Source organism: Lepus europaeus, chromosome 2 (genome assembly GCF_033115175.1).
Source record: "Lepus europaeus isolate LE1 chromosome 2, mLepTim1.pri, whole genome shotgun sequence".
Lineage (NCBI taxonomy): Eukaryota > Metazoa > Chordata > Mammalia > Lagomorpha > Leporidae > Lepus > Lepus europaeus.
The window spans coordinates 155322874-155339424 of NC_084828.1; the positions used below are offsets into that span (position 1 = coordinate 155322874).

Below are 16551 nucleotides of genomic sequence, written 5' to 3' on the forward strand. Positions count from 1 at the left end.
ATAGAGGCCTGAATTAAGCAGCTTTTGCAAGTTGGAGTGCCAGTTCAAGTCCCTTTACTCTGCTTCCCAGCCAGCTCCTTGCTAATGCACCTGGAAAGGCAGAAAAAGATAGCCCAGGTACTTGAGCCCCTACACCGATGTGGGACACCTGGATGGAGTTCCTAGCTTGTGGCTTCAACCTAGCTCAGCCCTGGTTGTTTAGCCATTGGTGGGGTAAACCAACAGATGGAAGATTTCTGTCTCTTTCTCCTTCTTTCTCTGCCACTCTGCCTGTTACATAAACAAATATTAATAAAAGAATACTGACTACATGTAATTTTGTTTAAACTTTTCAAATGCTGTCCAAGAAATTGAAAAACTGTAAAATGCAGCAGAGAGTGGTCTTGCAAGGCATGATGGAGGTGATATTGAGCCAAGCTTCAGTGAGACCCGTGGGCTTTGCAGAGGTAGTGATGCGGGAAACTGATACTACTGAATGGAAACAACTTGAGCGAAGTGATGACTAGAGCAGAGCTGTAAATAGAATTTTCTGCCATAACAGCAATGTTCTAACCTGTGTTACCCAATGCATTTGCCCCGGCCACATATGTGGCTATTGCACAGCTGAAGTGTGGCCAGTGTGACTGAGGAACTGAAGCTTAATTTATTGAATTTTAAACAGTTCAGTTTTACATAGCCACAAGGGACTAGTGGTTGCATTAAATAGTACACTCTCAACGGACTTGCGGAAGACCTGTCACAATTTTTTTCAAGATAAGTAACCCTTAGGGCCGGCACTATGGAGCAGCGGGTTAAAGCCCCAGCCTGCCCTACTGCCATAGGGGTGCCAGTTATAGTCCCAGCTGCTCCTCTTCCGATCCAACTCTCTGCTATGGCCTGGGATAGCAGTGGAAGATGGCCCAGGTCCTTGGGCCCCTGCACCCACATGGGAGACCCAAAAGAAGCTCCTGGTTCCTGGCTTCAGATCAGTGCAGCTCCCGCCATTGCAGAGTGAATCAGCAGGTGGAACACCTCTCTCTCTCTCTCTCTCTCTCTCTACCTCTCTCTGTAACTCTGTCTTTCAAATAAATAAAATAAATCTTAAAAAACAGATAAGACCCTTGCTCACCTGATTTTAAAATTGTCTTCCTGACATTATTACACTCCAACTACCCTTTGAAGGCAAAAAGACACTCTAAAATAGAGTGTTTCTCTACAACATGATACCAGAGCAACGTTACGAGCTGACGTTATTTGCACAGCTTCATCCTGGCTTTATCTGAACCAATGCTTTTCTCTTCAGATGACTGTTGTTTCCCTACAGAATCCAGAAACTGGAAGTGGAAGCAAAACAAAACAGGCAACCATGAAGAAAGCAATGATGAAGGTCCATTTACCAAAAAGCTTTCAGTGTGTATCCATTTCCATGATTACAGGTAATAGAGAAAGGGGGAGCAAGGGGTGAAACCATTTGTTGCATTAAAATCTGGGATAAAAGACCAGAAAAAGGATTCAAAGCTGAGTGATATTTAGGGCACTAGCAACACAAAGTGGGAAAAGGCAGCAAGTATTCTGATGGCCAAAGGCAAAATGAAATCTTTCACGTGAAATTATCCAGGTAATTCCACAGGGCAGGATTATTTTGAGGGGGTGGATTCTCAATAGCCCGAGACACCAGCAGGCAAGCGGAAAGAGGAGACTAGAGGGAACGAGGCTTGAAACCCTGTGGGGAAAAGTTCACCAGGCTAACTAGAAGAGAGAGGAAAAAAAAAAGTGACCGATACGGACACGGGTTTCTCTCTCTCCACTCACCTCTCAAAAGCGAGCAAGACAAAGAGCAGGTGCCATTTTGGACTTACATCATTGGAAAGGCACCAAACAGATGAGCTTTCAAGTCATCTCAAGGATCTAGAAAATCTGCAGCAAACCAAACCCAAATCCAGTAGGATAAGAGAAATAATTAAAATCAGAGAAGAAATCAACAGGATTGAATCAAAAAAAAAAAAAAACATTACAAAAAATCAGCCAAACGAGGAGCTGGTTTTTTGAAAAAATAAACAAAATTGACACCCCATTGGCCCAACTAACTAAAAAAAGAAGAGAAAAGACCCAAATCAATAGGATCAGAGATGAAAAGGGAAACGTAACAACAGACACCACAGAAATAAAAAGAATCATCAGAAATTATTACAAGGACTTGTATGCCAGCAAACAGGGAAATCTATCAGAAATGGATAGATTCCTGGACACATGCAACCTACCTAAATTGAGCCAGCAAGACATAGAAAACCTAAACAGACCCATAACTGAGACAGAAATTGAAACAGTAATAAAGGCCCTCCCAACAAAGAAAAGCCCAGGACCAGATGGATTCACAGCTGAATTCCACCAGACATTTAAAGAAGAACTGACACCAGTTCTTCTCAAACTATTCAGAACAATAGGAAAAGAGGGAATCCTCCCAAATTCTTTTTATGAATCCAGCTGGAAAAAGATGCAGCATTCAAAGAGAATTACAGACCAATATCCCTGATTAATATAGATGCAAAAATCCTCAATAAAATTCTGGCCAATAGAATGCAACAATACTTCAGAAAGATCATCCACCCAGACCAAGTGGGATTTATCCCTGGTATGCAGGGATGCTTCAATGTGCACAAATCAATCAATGTGATACACCACATCAACAAACTGCAGAAGAAAAACCATATGATTATTTAAATAGATGCAGAGAAAGCATTCAATAAAATACAACACCCTTTCATGATGAAAACTCTAAGCAAACTGGGTATGGAAGGAACATTCCTCAATACAATCAAAGCAATATATGAAAAACCCACGGCCAACATCCTATTGAATGGGGAAAAGTTGGAAAAGGAAGCATTTCCGCTGAGATCTGGTACCAGACAGGGATGCCCACTCACACCACTGCTATTCAATATGTTCTCAAAGTTTTAGCCAGAGCTACTAAGCAAGAAAAAGAAATTAATGGGATACAAATTGGGAAGGAAGAACTCAAACTATCCCTCTTTGCAGATGATATGATTCTTTATTTAGGGGATCCAAAGAACTCTACTAAGAAACTATTGGAACTCATTGAAGAGTTTGGCAAAGTAGCAGGATATAAAATCAAAGCACAAAAATCAACAGCCTTTGTATACACAGGCAATGCCAAGGCTGAGGAAGAACTGCTAAGATCAATCCCATTCACAATAGCTACAAAAACAATCAAATACCCTCAAATAAACTTATCTAAGGATGTTAAAGATCTCTACAATGAAAATTACAAAATCTTAAATAAAAAAAATAGAAGAGGATACAAAAAAATGGAGAAATCTCCCATGCTCATGGATTGGAAGAATCAACATCATCAAAATGTCCATTCTCTCAAAAGCAATTTATACATTCAATGCAATACCCATCAAAATACCAAAGGCATTCTTTCAGACCTGGAAAAAATGATGCTGAAATTCATATGGAGATACAGGAGACATCGAATAGCTAAAGCAATCTTGTACAACAAAAACAAAGCCAGAGGCATCACAATACCAGATTTCAGGACATACTACAGGGCAGTTGTTATCAAAACAGCATAGTACTGGTACAGAAAGAGATGGATAGACCAATGGAACGGAATAGAAACACCAGAAATCAATCCAAACATCTACAGCCAACTCATATTTGATCAAGGATCCATAACCAATCCCTGGAGTAAGGACAGTCTATTCAATAAATGGTGCTTGGAAAATTGGATTTCCACGTGCAGAATCATGAAACATGACCCCTACCTTTCACCTTACACAAAAATTCACTCAACATGGATTAAAGACTTAAATCTACGACCTGACACCATCAAATTATTAGAGAGCATTGGAGAAACCCTGCAAGATATAGGTATTGGCAAAGACTTCTTGGAAAAGACCCCAGGAGCACAGGCAATCAAAGCCAAAATTAACTATTGGGATTGCATCAAACTGAGAAGTTTCTGTACTGCAAGAGAAACAATCAGGAAAGTGAAGAGGCAAATGACAGAATGGGAAAAAATATGTGCAAACTATGCAACAGATAAAGGGTTGATAACCAGAATCTGCAAAGAAATCAAGAAACTCCACAACATCAAAACAAACAACCCACTTAAGAGATGGGCCAAGGACCTCAATAGACATTTTTCGAAAGAGGAAATCCAAATGGCCAACAGACACATGAAAAAATGTTCACGATCACTAGCAATCAGAGAAGTGCAAATCAAAACCACAATGAGGTTTCACCTCACCCTGGTTAAAATGGCTCACATTCAGAAATCTACCAACCACAGATGCTGGTGAGGATGTGGGGAAAAAGGGACACTAACCCACTGTTGGTGGGAATGCAAACTGGTTAAGCCACTATGGAAGTCAGTCTGGAGATTCCTCAGAAACCTGAATAGAACCCTACCATACAATCCAGCCATCCCACTCCTTGGAATTTACCCAAAGGAAATTAAATTGGCAAACAAAAAATTCACATTAATGTTTATTGCAGCTCAGTTCACAATAGCTAAGACCTGGAATCAACCTAAATGCCCATCAACAGTAGACTGGATAAAGAAATGATGGGACATGTACTCTATAGAATACTATACATCAGTCAAAAACAATGAAACCCGGTCATTTGCAAGACAGAGCAGGCACCATTTTGGACATACGTCATAAGCAGGGCGACCTCAGGTCTGCACCGGCCCTGAGCCTAGCAGAAAAACCTGACTCTGTGGGGAGGGGTGAAATAACAGGAGATTAACATCTAACTTGGCAACCCAGTGGGAGACTGCAGGAGAATTGGAGCCCACACTGAGGGCAGCACAGATTCCCTGTGTGGTCCTTGGGAAAGAGCTTCCAATCTCTGGCTCCTGTGGGTATATCATTTGCCTGCTAACTACCTCCAATTACGTTCAGCTGTGCGGAATTACTTCCCTTTTAAATCAAAAAAAGAAAGAGAGATTTACCACACCTAACCTGGGAGTGTCATCTTTGACACACCCTCAACCCTGAGGAACCAAACACAGCTCTCAGTCCACACTCATCTCAAGCCTCTGGGGCTCCACTGAAAGCAGACAGTCCACTTGATATAGAGCCATAGTGTAACAAGAAAAAACACCACAGTGAAGAAACCAAATATCTCCAACATGCCAAACAACAAACGCAAAAACCAAGCTAACAAGAACAAGGAAGAAACTATGACGCCCCCAAATGAAAAAGACACCCCAATTCAAGATTATGAAGATGATGAGATAGAAGAAATGCAAGAAGCGGATCTCAAAAAATTGATAAGAACATTAAGAAGTTCTCAAAAACAAATTCTTGAACTACAGAAATCCTTCATGGACAAGATAGAAAATCTCTCTCGTGAAAGTGAAATATTAAGGAGGAATCAAAATGAAATGAAACAACTAGTGGAACAAGAAACTGCGATAGTGACGAGAAATCATAATGAAATGAAGAATTCAATAGATCAAATGACAAACACATTAGAGAGCCTTAAAAACAGAATGGGCGAAGCAGAAGAGAGAATATCAGACTTAGAAGACAGAGAACAGGAAAGGAAACAGTCAAATCAAAGAAAAGAAGAAGAAATTAGAAATCTAAAAAATATTGTCGGGAATCTACAGGATACTATTAAAAAACCCAACATTCGGGTTCTAGGAGTTCCTGAAGGCATGGAGAGGAAGAAAGGATTAGAAGGCATTTTCAGTGAGATACTAGCAGAAAATTTCCCAGGTTTGGAGAAGGACAGAGGCATCTTAGTACAGGAAGCTTATAGAACCCCTAAGAAACATGACCAAAAGAGATCCTCACCACGACATGTTGTAATCAAACTCACCACAGTGAAACATAAAGAAAAGATCCTAAAAGGTGCAAGAGAGAAACGTCAGATCACTCTTAGAGGATCTCCAATTAGACTCACAGCAGACTTCTCATCAGAAACCCTACAAGCTAGAAGGGAATGGCGAGACATAGCCCAGGTACTAAGAGAGAAAAACTGCCAGCCCAGAATACTATATCCTGCAAAGCTCTCATTTGTGAATGAAGGTGAAATTAAGACTTTTCATAGCAAACAGAAACTGAAAGAATTTGTTGCCACTCATCCTGCCCTGCAAAAGATGCTTAAAGATGTCTTACACACAGAAACACAGAAACATGGTCACCAATATGAAAGAAGGTAAAGGAAGGAAACCTCACAGCAAAAGATCACAGGAAGCTCAATTTCTCTTTGACATAGAATTAAACTCTGATGCTCTGTTAAAGCAATGTGTTAAAGTAATCCATTATGTTCTCTTGATGTCTGTTAAATTCTAATTGTTCAAAAACAGCTGAATTTTTATTAAGAGCTATGGGTTATTTAAATATGTGCTTTTTTCAAAAATTTGAATAATCACCTTGTAACAATGATCAGATTTGGTCTATGTTATGTCATGATTTTAAGGAATCTTATTTCAACCAGATATTTTGGATTTTGAGCCTTCTTGGCATTCTTGACAGGCATTCAAAAAATCAAAGTTTCAAACAATCTGGTCTCTAAAATTTCCAGTAAATCCTGGACTTTGGTTTTTCCAGTTTGGGTCCAACTGAAAAAATCGAAGGACCTATGTCTCTCATCTTATAGAGACACCAACTAATCAGTCTATTTGGAGTATATTAGAAGCACTGTCAAGATGTGATGTGGTACCAGACTTTAAGTTTCTATAATGGAAAATGCTATTAATACAAATGTTTGAGAATTAAAAAGTCTAATGATCTTGTATTACTAGACATGATAGTTATCTTAATGAGAAAGCCCTAGAGGCTTAAAGGGTTAAATACTTGTAAAATCCTACAGGTGCTTTCAAAAATACTGTGAAGTAAGCAAGTGCCTCTTGTTGGTTGATGAGTTCATAATTTTAAACATGGCGACTTAAAGTCTTTTGTCATCCACAGTTATATATGATCTGCTGCTCATATAACTAAAGCGTTGTTGGTTCTGTGTTTAGCTGTCCTCCTATAGGTTCCTATGGACTTTTTCCAGCCACTTTTATTGTATTCAGTACTTTGGGATGGCTCTGTAAACAGATGAAGCCAATAATGTATTAACAGTACCAACTGAGACAAAGTATGGTTAACTGAGGTTACTAAAAAGAAAAAGCAATTCAAATCAATTGGCAATCTACAAAAAGAGTTAAAGATTTTAAAAGCTATTATTAAAATTGCTATATTGGTCTATTATGCTATATTATATGTGTGTACATATTGTATGTCCACATGGGGAAATTTTATTAAGAGTTTTATCTTAAATGGCTTATAGATAAGATTGTCCATAAATTTAAGCTGCTAAAATCAATCAAAGATACATTTTAATTTGTGGGACCTGAATCTGTGTATCATATGTTTTAAACTTGTTGGTAGAAAGAAACTAAAAACATTTTATATGGTTGTGCTTAAGTTTACTGGCTAAACAAACTACACCAGGTTAGATATTTAAGAGGTGTTTTCAAATACATGATTCTTAAAATTTATAGAAGGCATTGGACCTTCTGGTAAATGTTTTCTTAAGTTGTTATCTAATGGTTGAAACGGTTTGCTAAGTATTCATGTGATATTGCTATTGTCAGCAAGCGATCTAGAACTTGCTCCCTCATTTCTCTATTCTAAGACCAACTTGTTCTTTCATTTCTCTATTCTCTTCAAGGTAGGAAACTAATTCTATTATGAAGGAATCTGTAGGATGCACAATTTAATCTTTAGACCTTATAAAAGAGATGGCTAACATTTTTCTGCAATAGCATAGCCAAAATAAGAACTCAAATAATAATCTCATAGCTAGATTCACTTCGCCATCAGCGAAGTATATAGTAAGTAGAAAAAACCTCCCTTACAGACCAAAGGGAAAGAAAGTTTTAAAGTGAGAATATAATTTTCCTCATGGGCATTGTCTACCTTGGAAAAACTACTACAGAACATGCCTGTGACTATAGACTTGTCGTTCAGGCCACCGAAGATTAGAGATGGGACTTGGGCACTCCCTTGACTTGCATCCTCTGGTCTGCTTTAACACAAACCAGGAGGAAAAGAAAGCTTGGCATCAGAAGCAATGGGTGGCAGGCCTATTAATGGCTGATCTGTACAGTGATCTGCCCTCAAGGAGACCCAACAGGCCAGTCCACTGCAGTGGCTTTCAATGTGGTAAGCCTGGGCTTCAGCAGAAGTCAGCTTGTGAAGAGCCCTGGCAGCTCTGCCAAGAGTTGGATCACTGGAAATGGACCTGCCCTGGAGTCGAAGGATGCCCAGGTCAGAGCCACAGATCTTATTGGCTCTAAGCTGAAAAGCCCTTCACTCAGCCCAACTTCCAAAGTGACCACTGCAGCTGAGGGGATGGTCAAGTAGGGTCAGCAACATTGCAGGCAGAACTGTACATTTCTTGTTAGAGATGCCCCCTGCCTTTACCTGGCCAGCTCTCCTCCCAGGCCAGCCAAGTAATGAAAGTCAACAGAGTGCCTTCCCCTAGGAGGTTCACACCTCCCTTAGGATATACCCCATGTGAAGAGATAGATAGGTCTGGGCCTCTTAACTTACAAGGCCTAAAGCCCACCAGATTATTATCAAGCCCCTTCTATCAGGTTCTATTTGCCTCTCAATCAGAAAACTTAATTGTAGCTTAGACAGTACCTTTCTTAGCTCCTCTAATAATGACTCTGTCCTTTGTTCTAGGCTCTGTCTAGTGCACTTGGGCCTCATTCCTTTGTAATCATAACCTCTACTCTACCACCAATGGCTCTACTCCCAACCTGTGTGTACTGATGGTCCTCTTCCCCACTTAATGCTGTATAATTGTTCAGACCTGGTAAATGCCACTCTTAGGATCATTGGTTACTATCCTCACTCTGTCTTTTATGACCTTGTCTAAATATGATCAGAGTCGGCGAACTTGGAAGGCTTCCATAGCCTTGGCAACTCATGACAACAGCCTAGGATAGTTACTGGCGCCATAAACTAGAGTGTCAATTTGTTGGGTCAACAACAGGAGCCACTGTGCACTTGCTCCTCATGTGGGATCTCTGTCCTTAATGTGCTGTACATTGTGATTTAATGCTATAACTAGTACTCAAACAGTATGTTTCACTTTGTGTTTCTATGTGGGTGCAAACTGTTTAAATCTTTATACTAAATTGATCTTCTCTATATAAAGAGAATTGAAAATGAATCTTGATGCAAATGGAAGGGGAGAGGAAGCGGGAGAGGGGAGGGTTGCGGGTGGGAGGGAAGTTATGGGGGGGGGGAGCCATTGTAATCCATAAGCTGTATACTGGAAATTTATATTCATTAAATAAAAGTTAAAAAAAAAATAAAGATAATTCAAAGTGTATCTTGATGTGAATGGAATGGGAGAGGGAGCGGGAGATGGAAGGGTTGCAGGTGGGAGGGAAGTTATGGGGGGAGGTATCCACTGTAATCCATAAACTGTACTTTGGAAATTTATGTTTACTAAATAAAAGTTAAAAAAATTTTTCCCAAGAGTTTCAGTGGTACACTGGGTTTGTTGAAATCTTTACTTAGTATAGAGTTGGTCTTCTGTATATAAAGTTAATTAAAAATAAATCCTAAGGATGGGATGGGAGAGGGAGTAGGAGGTGGGATGGGTTGGGGGTGGGAGGGCAGGTATGAGGGGAAGAACCATTATATGTATCTATGAAATTTGCATTCATTAAATTAAAGCTTTCTAAAAAATAAATAAAAATAAAAGTGGGCATGAATTGAGATAGGGAGATAGGAGAGGTTAAGAGCAGCAGGAGCAGCAGCACCTCCCAACCACTACTGCTTATATTTCTATTAGTAGACTCCGGTGGGCTATTCTGTGATGCGTAATCCTATTTCTCTCACAGTGGACCAATGAAAAAGTTACATCTGAGTTTACAAAACATGCATATGGATGCCCTGATTCACAAAACTATCCCTGAGGGGAAAATGCATTCATTAGATTAGTTAGTGAGAAAGAGATAAACCAAACAATAAGAAATAAACTCCACAATCAGTCTGGATATATTACCCTGGATGCTAAATTCCTTTCTGACAAAACAGCAGATCTAGAAAATCAGAGTGGATGCTATAGTATATTACACCAGGGAGAAATTTTTAAGTGGTGAATTAAACTCAGTGTAAGACATGCAGCAATGACTGGTCTTGCTCTCCAGCAGGTTAAAAGACCAATATCATGTAGCCAGGCTCTCTAAGTGTGCATTAGCCACAAAAGAGTCCCCCCACTGTTCAGTACATTGTGCTGAAGCAATCGGATTTCCAGAAATAGACTCACCCTAATCCCCTTTTTTATATTTTCCAGAGGTGAACCTGAACTTTCAATGAGCTTGACTTTGCTTTTATTTTTTCATTCTTCTTTTCATAGATGATTGAATTTCCTCGTGCTGCTTTCAGATCAGATGTTATTTGGAGCACTACTCAAAGAAAGCCATCCATATCCATTGAGAAACAGTGGGTGGCAGAAAAGTTCAGCTTCATTCCTGATTAAGCAAAGAGACACATCAGGGGGTGTGGGAGAAGGTGGAAAAAAACACCGAAGGCACCAAGGTCATGGAGAAGTGCAAGAATTTCACTGCATAGGATGATGCTGGCTGATGCTCAAAGTCTACCAGGTTTAAAGAAGGATTCACGGTTTTTGTAAGAACTACAGGAGCTATTGTTTTCCCACGTGCTAACATCACAAACAATATATTTAATCATTACACTTGCAAATTAGAAATGTTAGCACCAGCAGCTATAGAGTTACAATGGAAAAATATCCCTTGATGCAATAGTGGAATTCTTGCAGTAAAACCTGGTTAACCTTTCCCCAGTAGCAGAGAAACTCTCCAGTCCTAGTTCATAATTTATCCTCAAAACCTGTTTCCTCCCTCTTCTAACCTCTCTTGCTCTCACCTGCCAGAAATGAAGCAGGAGATGTTTGTTGAACCTGACAGCATGTGTAAAAACCCTGGGCGGAATCAGCTCGCTTCATTTTTGTAACAACACATGATAGAAAATTGGGACTCCAGTAGATAAATAACTTGCCCAAGAAAATAACAATCTGTTCATAATCAAATATGACTGGTTACAAAGTTCACTATGGAAGTGTTTTTGCTTGACCATAGGAGAAAGGGGCATTTATTGAAATCCAACGCATGGATGTTGAGATGGAATAATGTGAGTAAGGCAGTCCCGATTACTTGCAATAACTTACTCACCCATACGAAGGGACCTCAAGTCATTATTTTTCTCTTTCTTATTCCAAGTTTTATTAGAGAAATGATTTGATTTTAATTTACTCTCCAAGGACCCAATAACAAAACATATCAGCATCTTTCAATTGCAGACACAGAGTTGAAATGATTGACGTGCTTTCCTTCTGGGCATTCTTGTGCATCAGCAATCACCTGGGGCAGCACCCACGCAGGCTCCCCTGTCCCATCTCAGCCGGGCCCTCCTCTCCAAGCTCCTAACGTGGGTCCTAGGCTAAGAAAACCTGCTGTGCTCAGGGGAAAAACCACAGCAACAACAAAAGAAAACCACAGCAGCCCACCCACACATCTGTTTTGTGAGGCTAAAATTGAGTAAGGTGATTAACTGAAAACAGGCTTAATATATTCAGAGACCTAGAGGTTTGCCCATGATTTTTCACCTGCTTTACACCTTCCCCTGAAAACATTTGAGCTCTCATTGAAGATGTCTTAAACAAATGAAAAACGTGTACCGACTTTGCTGTCATAACCTATCTTAGCTTTCAGAGAGAACTGTAGAATAAGGAACAACACCTCACACTGACACTTCTTGGTAGCAGATTGTACACTCAGAATCAAAGAAGACAATTCTCTTGTTCCAAGCCATCCTTAAGAAAATAAAAGTGACACCAAAATGCTATTATCCGGGAGGTTGGCAAATATTTATGCATGATTTTCTTCATCATTTTTGCCAATCTCCATTTACTATTTTTAAATGATCACATCACTTATGTTTTTAAAGATTGTTTTATTAAGAAAGAAAATCAGGGGCCAGCACTATGGCATAGCTATCACCTGCAGTACCAGCATCCCATATGGGTGCCAGTTCAAGTCCGGCTGCTCAACGTCTGATCCAGCTCTTTCTTGGAGCCTGGAAAGCAGTAGAAGATGGCCCAAGCCCTTGGGTCTCTGCACCCACATGAGAGACCCTGAAGAAGCTCCTGGTGCCTGACTTCGGATTGGCCCAGTTCTGGCTGTTGTGGCCATTTGTGAACTGAACCAGTGGTTGAAAGACTTTTCTTTCTCTCTGCCTCTCTGTAACTCTGTCCTTCAAATAAATAAATATATCTTTTAAAGAAATTTAAATAAATTTATGTACAAAAATTGACCCCCAAAAATCTGGTACATTCCTACTTCAGAGACTACTAGAAAGAAAATACATTTTTAAAGGCTATGTGGGGTCCATATTGTTCTCAGGGTTCTTTGCCTTGCAAGAATGGAGAACAGCCATTCCATGAGCCATAGAAGGCCTGCAAAATCATTTGGTCTAGCCTTGCCAAGGCAACCACAGATGCAGTTGAAATGCAATAAATCTACAACAGGCTACTTTTAAAGTTGATAATTGTGTATGGCCTGAAAATGATGTTATAAAAATCCAAATGGCCCTTGGCAGGAAAAAAAGATTCCTCAGCCCTGGTAGGAATTTAAAACACAGGCATGAATACAGTGTCGAAGTCCCCCTGGGCAGACCTTCTAGATTCGTATCCCTGTAATGTCAGTCAATGGTGGGGTGACCTTGGGCAGATCATTTAACTTCTCCTGTTCTGCTTCTTAAAGATTATTGATTTATTTACTTGTTTATCTGAAAGGCAGAGTGATAGAAAGAGGGAGGGAAGACAGAAGTGAGAAGGATGTTCTGTCTGCTGGTTCACTTCCTAAATGGCTGCAACTGCCAGGCCTGGGCCAGGCCAGATCCAGGAGTCAGGATCTCCATCTGGGTCTTTCACATGGGTGGCAGGGGCTCTGCTACTTAAGCCATCATCTGCTGCTTTTCCAGGTACTGTTAAAGGGCTAGATTGGAAGCAGTGTGGACAGGACTCAAACTGACACTCCAGGGAATAAGAGAGGGAAGAGATGTACAGTTTGGGACATGCTCAATTGGACTTGCCCCAAATGGTAGAGTTAGAAACGTGCCAGGGGATTGCAATACAATCCCATCAAGGTGCCATGTACCAATGCCATCTCACTAGTCCAAGTGATCAATTTCAGTTCACAATTGATCATAATGATAGGACTAAGAGTCAAAGGGATCACATAAACGAGACTAGTTTCTGCAAATAAAACTGATAGAATAAAAAAAGGAGAGAACCATCCAACATGGGAAGCAGGAGACACAGCAGACTCATAGAATGGCAGATGTCCTAAATAGCACTCTGGCCTCAGAATCATCCCTTAAGGCATTCGGATCTGGCTGAAGAGCCCATGAGAGTATTTTAGGCATGGAAAGCCAAGACACTCTGGGAAAAAAAAAATTACCTAAATGAAAGATCTCTGTGAGTGAGATCCCAGTGGAAATAACAGGTCATTAAAGAAGGAGGTACCTTTCTCTGAAGGGAGGAGAGAACTTCCACTTTGACTATGACCTTGTCTAAATATGATCAGAGTCAGTGAACTCAAAAGGCCTCCATAGCCTTGGCAACTCATGACAAGAGCCTAGGGTGATTACTGATGCCATAAACAAGAGTGTCAAATTGTTAAGTCAACAACAGGAGTACTGACTCCTCATGTAGGATCTCTGTCCTTAATGTGCTGTACATTGTGATTTAATGCTGTAACTAGTACTCAAACAGTATTTTACACTTTGTGTTTTGGTGTGGGTGCAAACTGTTGAAATCTTTACTTAATATATGCTAAATTGATTTTCTGTATATAAAGAGAATTGAAAATGAATCTTTATTCATTTTTCTGTATATAAAGAGAATTGAAAATGAATGTGAATGGAAGGGGAGAGGAAGCGGGAGATGGGAGGGTTGCAGGTGGGAGGGAAGTTATGGGGGGGGGGAGCCATTGTAATCCATAAGCTGTACTTTGGAAATTTATTTTCATTAAATAAAAGTTAAAAAAAACTGTCACTCCAAAATATGGAATGCTGGTGTTGCAAGTGGTGGCTTAACCCACTGCACCAAAACAGCAGCCCCATCTGTCCAGTTCTTGATTCACTTATTAGAACTAGGCGAGATACACTGGATACGCTCTAAAGACCGCTTACGATCCAAAGTACTCTCAGCATCTCATGCACTATGCCGTATTTAAGCTGTAATGAATGCTGCTGCTGGAAGTAATTAGATATCTTTGGGGACTGCAAGATGGAAAATGGATGCCTGTTTCTCTCAAAGGACATTATTCCCCCATCTGCCAATTCCCTTGGGTCAGGATAATAATCATTATCCTTTCCTGAATTTGTTCTTGTATCTGTTATTGCACATACAGTTTGAAAATGACGTACAACCTCCTGTCTCTGACTGATATCAAGGCACACATTTTTATCTGTCTTCTCATCAGTCCTATAGTCAAATATTCATAAGCTTTAACCTGCTACAGAATACCACACAATGTCAAAAGTACCCAAAAACAGTGTGATTAGATGGGATGTCATAAATGCTATGATAGAAAGTACCTGGAGCCATCATTTCTATGTAGGCTTGCCAGAGGAAGCTTTTTGGAAGAAGAGAGATTGTAGGTAAAATGTGGTGTTAAAAAAATTGGATTGAGAAACACAAGGATAGCACTTCCCAGGTGCAAGGAATAGTATGTACAAAGGTCTTTAGGTGGAGAAGAGATTGCCTTATTCCAGGAACTTAAAGTATGCCAGTGTGATCAACAAAGAAGAAAGCAACATAACAAGGCTGGAGGTTGGGAAAACCTGGTTCATATAATTTGCTGTGCTACAGTATCCTGCCCAGTGTAGCAGGGGCCACTGCACAGGGTATGGCATGACCTGAACTGAATCTTTGAAAGAAAACATACCTTGACAATTACAGGGAAAATGGATGTTTAGAACACAGACAGCAAGAATTGTGGGAAAATGCTTCAATGGTTCAGAGAAGAGCTGGCTGGACTACTATAGTGGCATTGGAGACAGAGAACTAAATGAATCTGAGATACATTTTGGAAGTAGAAATAATAAACCTTACTAACAGATTAGAGTGTGGGATGGGGTAGCTCAGAGAAGCAATACTGACTTTTCAGATCCTAACTCATGTAACAAGGAGGTGGGGTAACTGAATGAAATGAGAATTACTAAAAGAAAATGGAGCCATGTTGTAAAAGCAAGACTGTCATGTAGAGATGGCATTTGAGCAATGAAAATAGATAAGCTCACCAGGGAGAGCAAGTAGCCAGCAGAGGGTAGCTGGAACCAATACCATGGGACTGCAACATTTGCACTGGAGTCTGAGAAGGAACAAAGAAGAGGAAACCTAAGAGAGGGTTTTTATCCTAGAACACAGAACATTTCAAGAGGACAAAAAGATAATCCAGGTATGCTGCTACTCAGAAATTTGGTAAAATGAAACTGAAAAGTGACCCTTGGAAGTGAAAATATGGAAAGCAATTTTCATGACATGATAAGGGAGTCAGCCTCAGTGTGTTCTGGGATGGATGGGAGTTGAGAAAGCAAAGTCAACACTCGCACACAATGCCTTTAGTTGGTTAATTTAAAATTTTTGAATAGGAAACACATTAAAGTGACTCAAGTGGTACCAAAGGAGGTATTCGAAGAAGAATACTTGCATGGGCCCATCATCCTTACTGCTTTTCCCAAAGTATTCTGCACAAATATGAGCAATAAACATGTCTCCTTTTGTTTCTTTTTTATACAACTGCCAGTTCACTATATATACAGTTCTGTACCTTGCTTCTTCACCTAAAAACATACGTTACATCATTCTATATTCCTATACAGTTTTCTTTCTCATTTTCGACTTCCATAATATTCCACTGAATTAATCTAACAGTTAACTGAACTACTCCTTGTTTGATCTTTCACCAAGGAAGCAGAGATGCAAAAAATATTTTTGTCTATGTAATTTTGTAAACATACAGGTGCCTCTAAAAATTAAACTTGAAAGTGAGGTTGCTATATCAGAGTGTGTTCCTTGGTAACTCTGGAAATGACTGTCAAGTTAATCTCAATAATGGTTGTGGGCTGGCGCCGTGGCTCAACAGGCTAATCCTCCACCTTGTGGCACCGGCACACCAGGTTCTAGTCCCAGTTGGGGCACCAGATTCTGTCCCGGTTGCCCCTCTTCCAGGCCAGCTCTATTTTGTGGCCCAGGAGTGCAGTGGAGGATGGCCTAAGTGCTTGGGCCCTGCACCCCATGGGAGACCAGGGTAAGTACCTGGCTCCTGCCTTCGGATCAGCGCGGTATGCCGGCTGTGGAGGCCATTGGAGGGTGAACCAACGGCAAAGGAAGACCTTTCTCTCTGTCTCTCTCTCTCACTGTCCACTATGCCTGTCAAAAATAAAAAAATAATAAAAATGGTTGTGCATTGACCATGAGTGTGTGAAATTATGT

The 16551-nt window shown here is 40.3% G+C and overlaps 1 pseudogene; it reads left to right on the forward strand.

Moving 5' to 3' along the window:
- The first annotated feature begins 1345 nt into the window (after positions 1-1345).
- Positions 1346-16551, forward strand: part of LOC133752109 (protein DEK-like) — a 71787-nt pseudogene continuing 56581 nt past the window's right edge.